Below are 17304 nucleotides of genomic sequence, written 5' to 3'. Positions count from 1 at the left end.
ACCTAGTCTTTGCTTGAGAAAGAGAGACTAGGTTTAGGAAAACTTGGCTAACAAGGAACTGGGGAAATTGATAGCCCCAATTAAAGGGTCAAATCTAGAGATAGTAAGACCCGACTTGAGCATGCATCACTTGATTTGTGCAAATACCCATTTGGGCTTGAGAAAGCCAAAATCAGGCAAAATCACTCAAACTACCGAGAGGTATAGAGTGAGCAATTGCGTGTGATTGCTATACCACGATCCCGATAAATCAAACTTGCTCTATAGTTTCCAACCCGTTAGGTAGCCACCTAGGTGGAAGTCACGACCCTAGATTCCTTTATCATTTGAAAAACACTCAAAACCAAAAATACTGTCTTCTAGTTATTATTTTCAATCATTAGCTAAAAGTAGAAGTAGAAAACAACCGATGAATATGTGGAAGTCCAATATAGGGCACATCATATATTTACTCTAGTTATATACCTAATCCAGATTCTAACTCCCTGTGGATTCGATCTCGACTCGTGTTGGGTTTATTATTGCTTCAACCGCCTCGCTACCTAATTGTGGTGTGAGTTTGGGCGAGATCACTAGTATAACTCAATTAAAGTGAAACAGATTATTACTCAGTGAAAAATAGAGTTTTACAACATTAGCCCGTGTACGCACTCGTTACCTCAATACACAACCCTCACATATCAAAACAGTACCAAATCCTAAGGGAAGTTCCCCCTCACAAGGTTAGGCAAGCCACTTACCTCGAACCAAGCTCAAATCAATCTGTAAGAATGCTCTTTCCACGAATATCCGACTCCGAATGGCCCAAATCTAGCCAAAATCAATCACATATCATAAATATAACTACAAGAAACTAATCTAGTTAATGAAATCAAAGCTAAAGCAAGAAATTGGAAAATCGCCCTAAAAAGTCTCCCCGGGCCCACGTCTCGGAATCGGGTAAAAGTCACAAAATATGTTCACCCATTCACTCACGAGTTCACTCGTACCAAAATTATCCAAATCTGATATCAAAGTCCCAATCAAATCTCAAAAACTTAGTTGAAGAACTTCCAACCTTTTTCACCAAATTTCTCTCCCAAATTCCTTAATTTAATGATGAAATCTACTATAGATTAATGGAATACAACCAACAACGAGTTAGAAATCATTACCCCAAAGTTCTCTCTGAAAAATCCTTGAATTATCGCCTTAATCTGAGCTCTCAAAGTCCCAAATTGAAAATGGGATAAAACCCTCGACTTGGCCCTTTTCTGCCCAGCGATTTTGCACCTGCGGGCTCTTAACCGCATCTGTGACACTGCACCTGCAAAATTTCCATGGCAGGTGCGGATTCCACTTATGGCCAGGGTTTCCGCTTCTGCGGACCAGGGACCGCACCTGTGATCCCGCTTCTGCGATCCCAAGCCTCCCAGGCTTCTCCGCTTCTGCGCTCAAGCTACCGCATCTGCGGTTGCGTAGATGCGTCTTCCTTCTCGCACCTGCGACCTCTGGCCTCCTCCTTCTAAACCGCACCTGCGTCCCTAGGATCACTTCTGCGGGCTCGCACCTGCAGTCAATCTTGCGCAGGTGCGATTACAATAGGTGCATCAACTTCAACCATTCTTCCAAAACCAAATTTGATCCGTTAACCATCCGAAATCAACCCGAGGCCCCCGAGACGTCAACCAAACATACCAACAAGTCCTAAAACACCATAGAAACTTAGTCGAGCCCTCAAATCACATCAAATAATGCTAATAACACGAATCACCCTCCGATTCAAACTTAATGAACTTGAAACTTCAAATTTCTACAACCGATGCCGAAACCTATCAAACCACGTTCGATTGACCTCAAATTTTGCACACAAGTCATATTCACCATTACGGACCTACTCCAACTTTCAATATTGGATTCCGACCCCAATATAAGAAAGTCCACTACCGGTCAAAATCTCTAAAAATTCGATTTTTGCCATTTCAAGCCTAAATGAGCTACAGACCTCCAAAACACTATCCAGACATGCCCCTAAAAAATACCCAACGGAGCTAACGGAACCGACGGAACTCCATTCTGGAGTCGTCTTCACACAGTTTTGATTACGGTCAAAATCCTAAGACTTAAGCTTCCTTTTAGGGACTAAGTGTCCCAAAACACTCCAAAATAACCAAAACGAAACCTCCCGGCAAGTCACATAAGCAGAAAAAGATACGGGGAAGCAGTAAATGGTAATAGGGGCTAATACTCTCAAAATGACCGGCCAGGTCGTTACATCCTCCCCCTCTTAAAATAATTGTTCGTCCTCGAACGAACATAGAGACATACCTGAAGTGGTGAAAAGATGAGGATAACGGCTGCGCATATCCTGCTCGGTCTCCCAAGTCGCCTCCTCAACCGGTTGACCCCTCCATTGAACCTTCACTGAAACAATGTTCTTTGACCTCAACTTTCGGACCTGCCTGTCCAAAATAGCACTGGCTCCTCAACATAAGATAGAGCCTTGTCCAACTGGACTGAGCTGAAATCCAACACATGAGACGGATTACCGTGATATTTCTGGAGAATAGAAACATGGAATACCGGATGAACTCCTGCTAGACTGGGAGGTAAGGCAAGCTCATAAGCAACCTCCCCTACTCGCCGCAACACCTCAAATGGACCAATGAACCTTGGGCTCAGCTTGCCCTTCTTTCTGAACCTCATAATGCCTTTCATAGGCGAAACCCGGAGCAAGACCCGCTCTCCGACCATAGATGAAACATCACGAAACTTCCGATCCGCATAACTCTTCTGTCTGGACTGGGCTGTGCGAGGTCTATCCTGAATCACCTTAACCTTCTCCAAGGCATCCTGAACCAAGTCTGTACCTAATAATCTGGCCTCGCCCGACTCGAACCAACCCACCGGGGACCGACACCGCCTACCATACAGAGCCTCATACTGCACCATCTGAATGTTGGGCTGATAACTGTTATTGTAGGCAAACTCCGCAAGTGGCAAGAACTGATCCCAAGAACCTCCAAACTCCATCACACACGCACGAAGCATATCCTCTAGAATCTGAATAGTGCGCTCGGAGTGCCCGTCCGTCTGAGGGTGAAATCCCGTGCTTAGCTCCACCCGAGTACCTAACTCATGTTGTACGGCCCTCCATAACTGTGATGTAAACTGCTTACTCCGGTCAGAGATGATGGATACCATCACGCCATGAAGCCTGACAATCTTGCGGGTATAAACTCGAGCCAGCTGCTCGGAAGAATAAGTAGTCATTACAGGAATGAGACGAGCTGACTTGGACAGTCTATCCATAATCATCCAAACTGCATCAAACTTTCGCTGAGTCTGTGGAGTCCAACAACGAAATCCATAGTGATCCGCTCCCATTTTCACTCTGGAATCTCTAACTTCTAAAGCAATCCATCCGGCCGTTGATGCTCATACTTTACCTGCTGGTAATTTAGACACCGGGCTACATATTCCATTATGTCCTTCTTCATTCGCTACCAATAATGCCGCTTCAAGTGCTGATACATCTTCATGGCACCCAGATGATTGGACTACCGCAAGCTGTGAGCCTCCTAAAGAATCAACTCACGCATTTCGTCCAAATTGGGCACACATAGCCTGCCCTACATCCTCAATGCACCATCATCTCCAATAGTGACCTCCTTAGCATCAGCGTGCGGAACCGTGTCCTTAAGGATAAGCATATGGGGGTCATCATACTGACGCTCCCTGATACGATCATAAAGAGTAGACTGAGATACCACACAAGCCAAAACTCGACACGGCTTAGAAATATCCAATATAATAAACTGGTTGGATAAGTCCTGAACATCTAGTGCCAATGGCTCTCTGGTGCTGGCAAATATGCTAAGCTCCCCAAACTCACCACCCTGCGACTCAAGGCATCGACCTTCCCAGGATGGTACAAAATGGTGATATCATAATCCTTAAGCAGCTCTAACCGCCTCCGCTGACGCAGGTTGAGATCCTTCTTCTTGAACAGATGCTGTAAACTCCGGTGATCAATGTAGATCTCACAAGGGACAGCGTACAAATAGTGCCGCCAAATCTTCAAGGCATGTACAATAGCTGCTAACTCAAGGTCGTGGAAAGGATAGCTCTTTTCATGCACCTTCGGTTGTCTGGACGCGTAGGCAATCACCCTACGGTCCTGCATCAACATTGCGCCGAGACCGGTTTGCGACGCATCACAATAAACAGTATAAGACCCAGAACCTGTAGGCAATACCAATACTGGGGCTGTAGTCAAAGCTATCTTGAGCTTTTGAAAGCTCTCCTCACACTTCTCTGTCCACCTGAGCGGAGCACCCTTCTGGGTCAGCCTGGTCATAGGTAATACCCCGCAATAGATGAGAATCCCTCAACAAATCGACGGTAATACCCCGCCAAACCAAGAAAGCTCCGGATCTCTATAGTTGAGGATGGCTTGGGCCAACTCTGCACTGCTTCCACCTTCTTCGGATCCACCTTGATCCCTTCACTCGACACTACGTGACCCAAAAATGCCACTGAGTCCAACCAGAACTCACATTTTGAGAACTTTTCATATAGCTTCTTTTCTGTCAATGTCTGAAGCACAGTCCTTAGGTGCTTCTCATGATCCTCCCGACCTCGGGAGTACACCAGAATGTCATCAATAAACACAATGACGAAAGTATCAAGATAAAGCCGAAATACACTATGTGTCAGATGCATAAATGGTGTTGGGGCGTTGGTCACCCTAAATGACATCATAAGGAACTCGTAATGACCATACCGAGTCCTGAAAGTAGTCTTTGGGATAACTAGCACCCGAATCTTCAACTGATGATAGCTTGAGCGCAAATCAGTCTTAGAAAACACTCTGGCACCCTGTAACTGATCAAATAGGTCATCAATACGAGGCAAATGATACCTGTTCTTCACCGTAACTTTGTTCAACTGGCGATAATCAATGCACATTCGCATAGAACCATCCTTTTTCTTCACAAACAAGACAGGAGCACCCCAAGGCGACACACTGGGCCGAATGAAGCCCTTATCATACAATTCCTGTAATTGTTCCTTCAACTCCTTCAACTTAGGACGAGACATACGATAGGGAGGAATAGAGATGGGCTGAGTGCCCGACATCAAATCAATACCAAAATCGATATCTCTGTCGGGCGGCATGCCCGGAAGATCAGCTGGAAACACATTTGGAAAGTCCCTCACTATTGGAACTGACTCAACTGTAGGGGTATTAATACTGACATCTCTCACATAAGCTAGATAAGCTGGAACTGACTCAACTGTTGGGAGTGTAATCTAAAGTACCCCTCCACTCTAATCGCGGTAAACCTGTCATAGCCAGCATCACGGTCTTGCCATGACAATCAAGAATAGCATAATGGGGAGACATCCAGTCCATGCCCAAGATAATATCAAAGTCACCGTGCTGAGCAATAATAAATCGGCTCTGGTCTTAAAACCACTAAGAGCAATCAAACACGACCGATACACGCGATCCACAACAAGAGAATCTCCCACAACAGTAGACACATAAACAGGGGAACTCAAAGAATCCCGAGATAAGCCCAAATGCGGGGCAAAATAAGATGACACATAGGAATAAGTAGAGCATGGATCGAATAAAACCGATGCATCTCTATGACAGACCGGAGTTGGTACAATAATACCCCCGTCCATCTATTTTGTAAAATTTACCTTCACCGTTTTCTTTTCAGCTCAACACTACTCTTATGACTATTGACTAACAACCCCTTTTAGTAAAAAAAAAGTAATTAATTTTCACGTGTCATCATCTCATTAATCTCGCTTAAAACCCACCCCAAATTAAAATAAATCCACCCGCATCCAAACCCGTAAACAAAAATACTTTTTTTCTTAGTCTATCCTTCTTCCTGTCCATCTTCAGATGAAGCGTTTATTATAGTCACCTTCTCCAATAAGTCGTATTCTCTCATATTCTTAGACATAGGCTCTCAAATATTCCTCTTGATTTTGCTGTCTCTCTCTTGAAATTGGCGGGGTTGATATAGCATGATGAGCATCCCCGTACTATAGCTTAATTTATGGACATGATTGGATGTTGAGAAAATATACACTGAAAAATATTGCAAATTCTCAATGACCATCACTATCAACTCTCTGTTAGTGTTCATCTATTTTTGGTATACATTTTGATATACACAAAGAAGAAAAATAAACTTGTGATATCCATTTTGGTATATGCATACTCGATGTGTATATACTGCAATATAACAAGTAATACAATTATCTTTATTGTGATATACATTGATATAGAGACAACAACAAAAATTAAGCAATTACATTTATAAATTGTATATTATAGGTATACAATGGAGAATTTTTTTTTAAATATACAATACATTTTGGTATACAAAAAAGAAGGAAAATAAAATTGTGATATTCACATTTTTGTTATGATTTACATTTGTTGACTATCTGGTACCAATATCTATAACTAGGGCTTTATTCAGTCAATTATGTAGGCGCGTTGTTATACATTTCAAAATTAGTCTCGCTTTAATTTCTTATCACGCGATGTTAAGATAGATTTTGTAGGTAAACTAGACCCGACGGACAGACTAGAATGCCAAACAATTAGTTATTAGCTATAATAATTAATTTCTCTAAAATAGCCAACATGGGGTGTGACTATGAAAACTAATATAATAAGGTAAAATTATCATAAACAAATGGTGTAATCTATAGGCAATTAAAGGGGCTAGGAAATACCTCGTATATTTTTTATGCGAGGTGATTGAAGTGCTATTTCCTCAACCCCTTTCCGTCGTTTTCCATTTTGGGAAAAATATACTTTATAGTCGCTCCCAAAATAATAGATGAATATATATATATATATATATATTATACAAAACTTATACAAATTTTATATACTGTTTTAACTACCAAATATAAATAGTTTGTGGCACGGACTAATAATATACCCCTTCCATTTTACTGTAAACTTAACGTTAAATCCCTCAATTTCTCCTCACAATTTCAACCCCAGTGGACAACAAACGATCATTTCTCCAAACTCACATCACCTGCTTCTTAAAGCTATACAAGTAAGGATAATGCTACATTTTTTTATTAAAATAATCTAGTATCTTATTAGACTTGCCGTAGCTGATATAGGCGGATCAAAGATTTTGGGAAGAGAGGTGCACTATTCCTAAAAGCTAGATTTAGGATATAAATTTACGGGTTCAACCTTTAGTTCTTATTATTGCACCCATTATGTTTTTGAAATTATAAGTTCAAAATTAATTTTTTTCTAAATAGTAATTTTCTTAGATCTCTATCTATACTCCATGTTAAAAATGCTCGAATCAGTTTAATCGATTGACTATATGTTATATCATCCACTGCTACTAGTTTTAATATACATATTTTATTTTAATCATATAATATTTTACAGTGACAAAAGAAGAATAAGAATTTTAATGTGAGAAAATTTTGAAAGAATATATCAAAGAAAGAAAAAGGAAAATATTTAACTAATACACAAAAAGTGACGGCCGACATGCCCAATTTCCGTGGGTTCTAGATCTAGAGAATCAAAGGAAAAACTAACAAGATTGGCGTAAGATTTAAACTTACAATAATCTCACTTCGAGAGGTGCACCCAATAACTATCGTATCATATGATATATTGACTTTGGGTGTACATATATATATATATATATATTTTTAAAATATTAATATACATGATATAGGGAGAGGAGCATAGATTCACGTGCCCCATGAAAACCCCCTAGATACGCCCCTGATAGCTGACACCTATTATTGAAATTAAAATACTACGTGTATTATCAGATCTGCCGTACTTAATATTTTTTTATTAAAATGGTAGTATTTATTAGACATTGGTAATTTAATGTAAATTGAAGCAAACTACCTTTTAGAATGGAACACTTTCTTGTAGATATGTAACACCATCAAGATTTAAGTAGTCAATGTGTATTCATTTTGACCAATACTAAGTAGTTTGCCTGTGTTTAGAATGCTACGGGCTTAGAAGTTGTTAGTTTTATGGGCTAATTAACGCTGGAAGTTCGTCTAGCATTCATATCAAGAGTTCTTTCTTTTTACTTCAAATCCAAACAAATTTTAATGTACACACTGAAGCCCTAACTTGTTAATTGTAACGAAGTAACCATGAACAATAACTAATTAAAGAATATTTGTAATAGTAACAACTAACCAATCCTTTTGTTCAAGGGAGGTCAATGATGCATAATATGTTAATATGTCATGACCTATTAAGACACTATAATAGGAAGACATCTCAAAGTGCTTAATGAAAATTGACCTCAGGAAAACCTATGACATGGCAAGCTGGGGAGTTCCTGAAAGAAGCTTTCAAAGGATTTGGGGTTTCTGATAGATTCATACAATGGATCATGATATGTGTTACTACTACTATGTTTAAAGTTAGATTAAATGGAGAAGGTCATGGTTACTTGCATGGAAGCGGGAACTGAGGCAAGGAGACCGCATGTCTACTTTGCTGTTTGTCCTAGTGATGGAGTACTTTCAAGAATATTGAAGACAAAGAAGCTAGGAGGCTTAAAATTAAAGGATGCAAGGAATGGAATATAGGCTCAGTAGGTGTCACGATCCGGATTTTCCACCTTCGGGAGTCGTGATGGCGCCTACTAATGGGAGCTAGGCAAGCCAACCTTTAACGACCTACTTCATTACCAAATTACTTCTTTTTAACAAATACAAGCGATAACATGAAAACATCGGAACTTTAAATAATTAAGCGGAAGGTAACAGTGAAATATCGGGAATCAGTGTCTAATACAACTTTTAAAACCTCAAATACCCAAAATCTGGTGTCACAGTGTCACAGACTGTCTAAGAGTCACTACATACAAGGTCTGGAGAAAATACAATAAACTGTTTCTAAACAAAGAAAAGGAAACAGGGAATAGAGATAGAGGGAGACGCCAGGGCCTGCGGACGCCTGCAGGTCTACCTTGGGTCTCCGGGTGGACTGAAGGAAGCCCTTTAACTACTGTCCGAAAGCTCTGCACACAGTGCAGAGTGTAGTATCAGCACAACCGACCCCATGTGCTGGTAAGTGTCTAGCCTAACCTCGGCGAAGTAGTGACGAGGCTAGGACCAGACTACCAAATAAACCTGTGCAGTTCAAATATATATATAAAGCAGAAAAAGATATACAGAAAATAACCAGTCAATGTGGGAGGGGGAAACATGCTGCGGGGGAGATAACAGTTCCGAGTAGAAAGCATCAAGTAAGGAGAGAAACAAAATAACTAGAATATCAACAAGAATCAGAAATCAACAATTTGCACGGCATCACTCTTCGTACTTTTACCCTCGTCCTCACCAAATCACTCATATAATAACGACGTGCACGGAAACACCCTTCGTGCTTTTACTCTCTTCCTCACCATGTAATCAATGAAAATCGGTACGGAATGGTACATTGTACGGCACAGCATCACCCTTCATGCTTTACACTCTTTCCTCACAATAGCAAACAATGCACGGCATCACCCTTCGTGCTTTAACACTCTTCCTCACCCAAACAACAATCACAAAAAAAGGGGCAAGGGAACAAACAAAAAATTAATAGAAATCCCGGCAAGGGAACACAATTAAACAATTAAATTCCGGCAAGGGAACAACATCAATAATCTCAACATCCCGGCAAGGGAGATAATCAACAAAGCAACAATATTCCGGCAAAGGAACGATTTAATAACTCTTTCTCTTTCTTTCACTTTTATTTCATAACTCACTTTACCGCTTGAGCCAATGCTCCAAAGGGTTCAATCACCTCATACACTTTCACATTTTGTAATATAACTCGAGCCAATGCTCCTCGATGTTCAAAGGTCACAATTTCCTTCCACAAGCTTTTCACAACAAATAGAAGTCATCACCAAGGCATGAAAGATACAACAATGTCATGAAAATCACAATATAAAGACTCACGGGCATGCTAGACACCAACGTATAGATACTCATCACCATGCCTATACGTTGTACTCAACAATTAACACTTAGCAAATAGGACTCAACTCCTAATTCCTCAAGCTAAGGTTAGACCAAACACTTACCTCGATGCCTCGAACACAACTCAAGTTTCAATTAGAGCTTTACCCCTTGATTCCACCGTCAATTCGCTCGTATCTAGCCACTAATTACTTAATTACATTAATAAACGCTAAATGAATCAATTTGAATGCATGAAAATGATTTTTTCCAAGGTTTTACCCAAAAAGTCAAAATTGCCCCCGGCCCACGTGGTCAAAACCCGAGGTTCAAACCAAAACCCGATTACCCATTCCCCCACGAACCCAAATATATAATTGAAATCGGACCTCAAATCGAGGTCCAAATCCCCAATTTTTAAAAAACCTAGGTTCTACCCAAAACACCCAATTTCCCCCATGAAAATCATTGATTTGAAGTTGGAATCATGTTAAAAGATGTTAATGATTGAAGAAAACTAGTTAGAAACGACTTACAATTGATTTGGAGAAGAAAGGTTGTTTGAAAAATCGCCTCTTATGTTTTTGGGAGTTTTAAAAATAAAAAATAACTGAAAATTCCGTCTACATATACTGCCCTCAAATGCCCTGTGCGGACCGCACAAAATCAACTGCGGCCGCACAGGCCTCCCAGTGTTCTGCAGTGATAGGTCTTAGTATTTTGGCTATAACTTTCTCTACAGATGTCCAAATTGCGATTTCTTTACCTTTTTTGAAACTAGACACGAAGGGATACAACTTTCGTTTTTGAATCATTTCAAAATTCGTTATAGATCAAAAGATATAGGCTTTCGAAGTCGGACCGGTGAATTTTTCTTCACCGCGGACCGCACCAAAACTAGTGCGGCCGCACAGGCCTCTCCGCGGCAGCAGTCCATATGGTGCGGACCGCACTGGCCTGTTCAGAGGTCCTCCACCTCTCTGAGCCTGCAACAGCTCTGTTTTTAAGCCTAAGACACCTCGGAACCTACCCGAAATTCACCCGAGCCCTTGGAACTCCAAACCAAGTGTACACAAAACCTCAAAAATATCCTACGGACTTATTCGCATAATCAAATCATCAAATTAACATCATGAACATCAAATTAAACCTCAAGATCAATGAAATTCCTCAAAACTCATATAAACATCAAATTTCCCAATTAAGGTCCGAATCACGTCAAACGGACTCCGTTTGTTACCAAACTTCACAGAGTTATCTTAAATTACATATAAGACCTGTACCGGGCGCCGGAACCAAAATACGGGCCCGATTCCAACATGTTCTAATCAAAATTCATTCCCAAATCCTTTAAACAATTTCAGAAAATAATTTTCTTTAAAAATTTATTTCTCGGGCTTGGGACCTCGGAATTCGATTCCGTGCATACGCCCAAGTCCCATATTTTCCTACGGACCCTCCGGGACCGTCAAATCACGAGTCCGGGTCCGTTTACCCAAAATGTTGACCGAAGTCAAATAAATTTATTTATTAGCCAAATTTTATTATTTTTCACAGATTTTCATATTTCAGCTTTCCGGCTACGCGCCCGGACTGCGCACGCAAATCGAGATGACTCGAAATGTGGTTTTCAATGGGTCATCACATTCTCCACCTCTAAAACAATCGTTCGTCCTCGAACGGACAGAAGAAGGAAGTACCTGAGTCGGGGAAAAGATGGGGATAATGGCTCCGCATATCGGACTCGGACTCCCAGGTCGATGCCTCAGGAGGCTGACCTCTCCACTGAACACGAACAGAAGGAAAGCTCTTCGATCTCAACTGACGAACATGCCGGCCTAGAGTAGCTACCGGCTCCTCCTCATAAGTCAAGTCCTTGTCCAACTGGACAGTGCTGAAATCTAACACGTGGGATGGATCGCCGTGATACTTCCGAAGCATGGACACATGAAACACTGGATGTACGGCTGACAAGCTCGGCGGCAATGCAAGTCTATAAGCCATCTCTCCCACTCGATCAAGGATCTCAAATGGACCAATGAACCTTGGGCTAAGCTTGCGCTTCTTCCCATACCTCATCACGCCCTTCATTGGCGACACTCGAAGCAATACCCGCTCACCAACCATGAAATCCAAATCTCGAACCTTGCGGTCGGCATAACTCTTTTGCCTAGACTAAGCTGTACGAAGCCTATCCTGAATGATCCTTACCTTGTCCAGGGCATCCTGAACCAGATCCATACCCAACAACCGAGCCTCTCCCGGCTCAAACCATCCAACCGGAGACCGACACCACCTACCATATAAAGCCTCATAAGGAGCCATCTGGATACTCGACTGGTAGCTGTTGTTGTAGGCAAACTCTGCTAAGGGCAAAAACTGATCCCACGAGCCTCCAAAGTCAACGACACAGGCTCGAAGCATATCCTCCAAAATCTGAATAGTCCGCTCGGACTGCCCGTCTGTCTGAGGATGAAATGTTGTGCTCAACTCAACCCACGTGCCTAACTCTCGCTGAACTGCTCTCCAGAAACGCGAGGTAAACTGCGTACCTCGATCCGAAATGATAGACACGGGAACACCATGAAGGCGAACAATCTCCCAGATATAGATCTTAGCTAACCTCTCGGAAGAATATGAGACTGCCACATGAATGAAATGTGCTGACTTGGTCAGCCTATCAACAATAACCCACACTGCATCGAACTTCCTCTAAGTCCGCGGGAGTCCAGTAACAAAGTCCATAGTGATACGCTCCCACTTCCACTCGGGAAGCTCAATCCTCTGAAATGAACCACCGGGCCTCTGATGCTCGAACTTAACCTGCTGACAATTCAAACACCGAGCCACATAAGCAACAATATCCTTCTTCATTCTACGCCACCAATAATGCTGCCGCAAATCCTGATACATCTTCACGGCGCCCGGATGAATAGAGTACCGGGAGCTATGGGCCTCCTCTAAAATCAACTCTCGGAGCCCATCCACATTAGGCACACAAACTCGACCCTGCAATCTCAAAACTCCATCATAACCCTGCTTGGCACCTCCGTGCTGCACCATGTCTCTGAGGACATACAAATGGGGATCATCATACTGCCGATCTCGGATACGCTCCAATAATGAAGAACGAGCGACTGTGCAAGCTAGCACACAGCTGGGCTCAGAAACATCTAACCTCATGAACTGATTGGCCAAAGCTTGAACATCCAATGCAAGCGGTCTCTCACCGACCGGAATATAAGCAAGACTGCCCATACTGACTGACTTCCTACTCAAGGCATCAGCCACCACATTGGCCTTTCCCGGATGATATAAGATGGTGATATCATATTCCTTCAACAACTCCAACCACCTCCTCTGCTTCAAATTCAACTCCTTTTGGTTGAACAAATACTGAAGACTCTTGTGATCCGTGAACACCTCACATGCCACGCCATACAAGTAATGCCTCCAAATCTTCAATGCGTGAACAATGACTGCCAACTCCAAATCATGAACTGGATAGTTCTTCTCATGAATCTTCAACTGCCGCGAAGCATAGGCAATGACCTTGCCATCCTACATCAACACTGCACCAAGTCCAATACGAGATGCATCACAATAAACTGTATAAGGCCCTGAACCTGCGGGCAAAACCAACACCGGTGCCGTAGTCAGAGCTGTCTTGAGCCTCTGAAAGCTCGGCTCACACTCATCCGACTATCTAAACTAGGCACCCTTCCGGGTCAACCTGGTCATCGGGGTTGCGATGGATGAAAACCCCTCTACGAACCGACGATAGTATCCTGCCAAACCCAAGAAACTCCTGATCTCTGTAGCTGATGCTGGTCGAGGCCAGTTCTTGACTGCCTCAGTCTTCTTCGGATCAACCTGAATACCCTCTGCTGACACCACATGACCCAGGAATGCAACTGAATTCAACCAGAACTCACACTTCGAAAACTTAACATAATACTGACTATCCTCAAAGTCTGAAGAACCACTCTAAGATGTTGCTCGTGCTCCTCCCGGCTGCGGGAATATATCAAAATATCATCAATGAAGACTATCACGAACGAATCCAGATAAGGCCTGAACACTCGGTTCATCAAATCCATAAAAGCTGCTAGGGCATTTGTCAACCCGAATGACATCACCAAGAACTCATAATGCCTGTACCGAGTGCGAAAAGCTGTCTTAGGGACATCGGATGCCCTAATCCTCAACTGATGGTAGCCAGATCTCAAGTTAATCTTTGAAAATACCTTGGCACCCTGAAGCTGATCGAACAAATCGTCAATCCTTGGCAGCGGATACTATTCTTGATTGTAACCTTGTTCAACTGTCGGTAATCAATACACATTCTCATCGATCCATCCTTCTTCTTAACAAACAACACCGGCGCACCCCAAGGCGAAACACTGGGTCTAATGAAACCCTTCTCAAGCAAGTCTTGCAACTGCTCCTTCAACTCTTTCAACTCAGGCGGGGCCATACGATATGGCGGGATAGAAATGGGCTGAGTGCCCGGAGCTAAATCAATGCAAAAGTCAATATCCCTGTCGGGTGGCATACCCGGCAGGTCTGAAGGGAAAACCTCAGGAAACTCCCGAACAACGGGCACAGAATCAATAGGAGGGGCCTCAGCACTAGAATCGTGAACATAAGCCAAATAGGCCAAACACCCCTTCTCGACCATACGCCGAGCCTTCACATAGGAGATAACACTACGGGTAGAATGACCAGGAGTCCCTCTCCACTCCAAAGGAGGTCAACCTGGTAAGGCTAAGGTCACAGTCTTGGCATGACAGTCCAAGATAGCGTGATAAGGTGATAACCAGTCCATCCCCAATATAACATCGAAATCAACCATGTCCAGAAGAAGCAAATCTACACGAGTCTCAAGACCTCCAATCACAACTATACATGAACGATGGACTCGATCTACCACAATAGAATCACCCACCGGTGTAGACACATAAATAGGAGCACTCAAAGGATCACTAGGCAGGACCAGATACGGTGCAAAATAAGATGACACATACGAGTATGTAGACCCTGGATCAAATAACACTGAAGCATCTCTATCACAAACCAGAACGGTACCTGTAATAACTGCATCGGAAGCCTCAGCCTCGGGCCTGGCTGGAAGAGCATAACATCGGGGCTGGGCCCCACCACCCTGAACCACATCTCTGGGACGGCCTGCCGCTGGCTGGCCTCCACCTCTAGCGGCCTGAGCTCCACCTCTAGGACCTCTACCTCCACCTCTAGCACCTCTACCTCCACCTCTAGCTGGCTGGGCGGGCTGTGGAACACTCGGTGCCTGAACCATGGCACGGGAACCCTGATGCTGAGAGCTACTCGATGCTCGAGGGCAAAACCTAGCAATGTGACCCACATCACCACAAGTGTAACAAGCCCTCGGCTGCTGGGGCTGACGTCCCTGAAAACTCTGAAGCGGACACTGATAGGAGCTGGTGGTGCACTGTAGGACTGCTGATCAGAATACTGCATCTGAGGACCACGGCCACCTGAAACACCGTGAGAAACCTGAAGTGCTGACTGAAAAGGCTTAGGAGGGTGGCCTCTACCATGCGAATCCCTACCTCCAGATGAGGTACCACTGAAGCAGCCAGAATGACGGGGCCTCTTGTCCGACCCATGACCACCTCCCCGCGATAGAACCATCTCAACTCTCCGGGTCACATCGGCCGCCTCCTGGAAAGATATCTCAATCCCAGTCTCCCTAGCCATCTGAAGATGAATTGGCAGAATAAGTCCCTCAATGAACCTCCTCACCCTCTCTCTCTCTATGGGAAGTATGATAAGAGCATGACGAGCCAAGTCGATGAATCTGGTCTCATACTGGGCAACGGTCATAGAACCCTGCTGGAGACGCTCAAACTGCCTACGATAGGCCTCTCTCTGAGTGATAGGGAGAAACTTCTCCAGAAATAGCTGCGCGAACTGCTCCCAAGTCAAAGATGGTGATCCGGCTGGTCTAGCCAAGTAATAATCTCTCCACCAAGTCTTGGCAGATCCAGACAAGCGAAAAGTAGCAAAATCGACCCCATTGGTCTCCACTATCCCCATGTTCCTGAGAACCTCATGATAGCTGTCTAGATAATCCTGGGGATCCTCAGAAGATGCACCGCTGAAAGTAGTAGTGAAGAGCTTGGTGAACCTATCCAACCTCCACAAAGCATCGGCAGACATAGCTGCTCCATCACCGGCCTGAGCTACCACACCCGGCCGAACTGCTCCAACTGGCTGAACTACTGGAGTCTAAAACTGGGGAGCTACCTTCTCCGGAGTGCGAGTAGCAGGAGTCTGGGCTCCTCCTCCAGCCTGAGAGACGGCTTGTGCTACAGGAAGCAAGCCTGCCCCGGTGACACTCTCCATAAGGCCCACTAGATGGACCAGAGCATCTTGAAGAACTGGGGTGGCAATAAACCCCTCTGGGACCTGAGCTGGGCCCACCGGAGCTGCTGGGCCGGAACCTCATCATCAAAGTGAACCCGAGGCTCCGCTGCTGGTATTGCTGCTCTGGGCTGAGCTCTGCCCCTACCTCGGCCTCTAGCATGGCCTTGGCCTCTGCCCCTCGTGGGAGCTGCTGCTGGGGGTTCGGGATGCTGGTCAGCGGATGAGGAAGCGCGTGTTCTCGGCATCTGCGAGAGAATAGAATAGAAATTGAATCAGCATTGAGAAACCAAACCGCACGACAGGAGAGAAACGATGTAAAATTTTCCTAACTCTGTAGCCTCTGGGGATAAATACAGACGTCTCCGTACCGATCCCTCAGACTCTGCTAAGCTTGTCTGTGAACTGTGAGACCCATGTAACCTAGAGCTCTGATACCAACTTCTCACGACCCGGATTTCCCATCCTCGGGAGTCGTGATGGCGCCTACTAATGTGAGCTAGGCAAGCCAATTCTTTAAAACTAATTACTTCATTATCCATTAATTCCTTTTTATCAAACACAAAGCGATATCGTATGAACAGCGAAAAGTTAAATTAAGCGGAAAAAAATAATGAAATGAAATATCGGGAATCTGTGTCTATTACAATTACTCAAGCCATAACCACCCAAAACCTGGTGTCACAGTGTCACAGACAGTCTAAGATTCACTACACACAAAGTCTGAAGAAATAACAGTACACTGTTTCTGAAGTAAGGAAAATGAAACTGGGAATAGAAGATAGAGGAGATGCCAGGGCCTGCGGACGCCTGCAGGTCTACCTTGGATCTCCGCGTGGATTGAAGGTAGCCAACTGATCTACTATCCGAAGTCAACAGCACTGGGATCTGCACAAAAGAGTGCAGAGT

The sequence above is a fragment of the Nicotiana attenuata genome, unplaced genomic scaffold, assembly GCF_001879085.1.
Source record: "Nicotiana attenuata strain UT unplaced genomic scaffold, NIATTr2, whole genome shotgun sequence".
Taxonomy (NCBI): domain Eukaryota; kingdom Viridiplantae; phylum Streptophyta; class Magnoliopsida; order Solanales; family Solanaceae; genus Nicotiana; species Nicotiana attenuata.
This window is presented reverse-complemented; position numbering follows the sequence as displayed.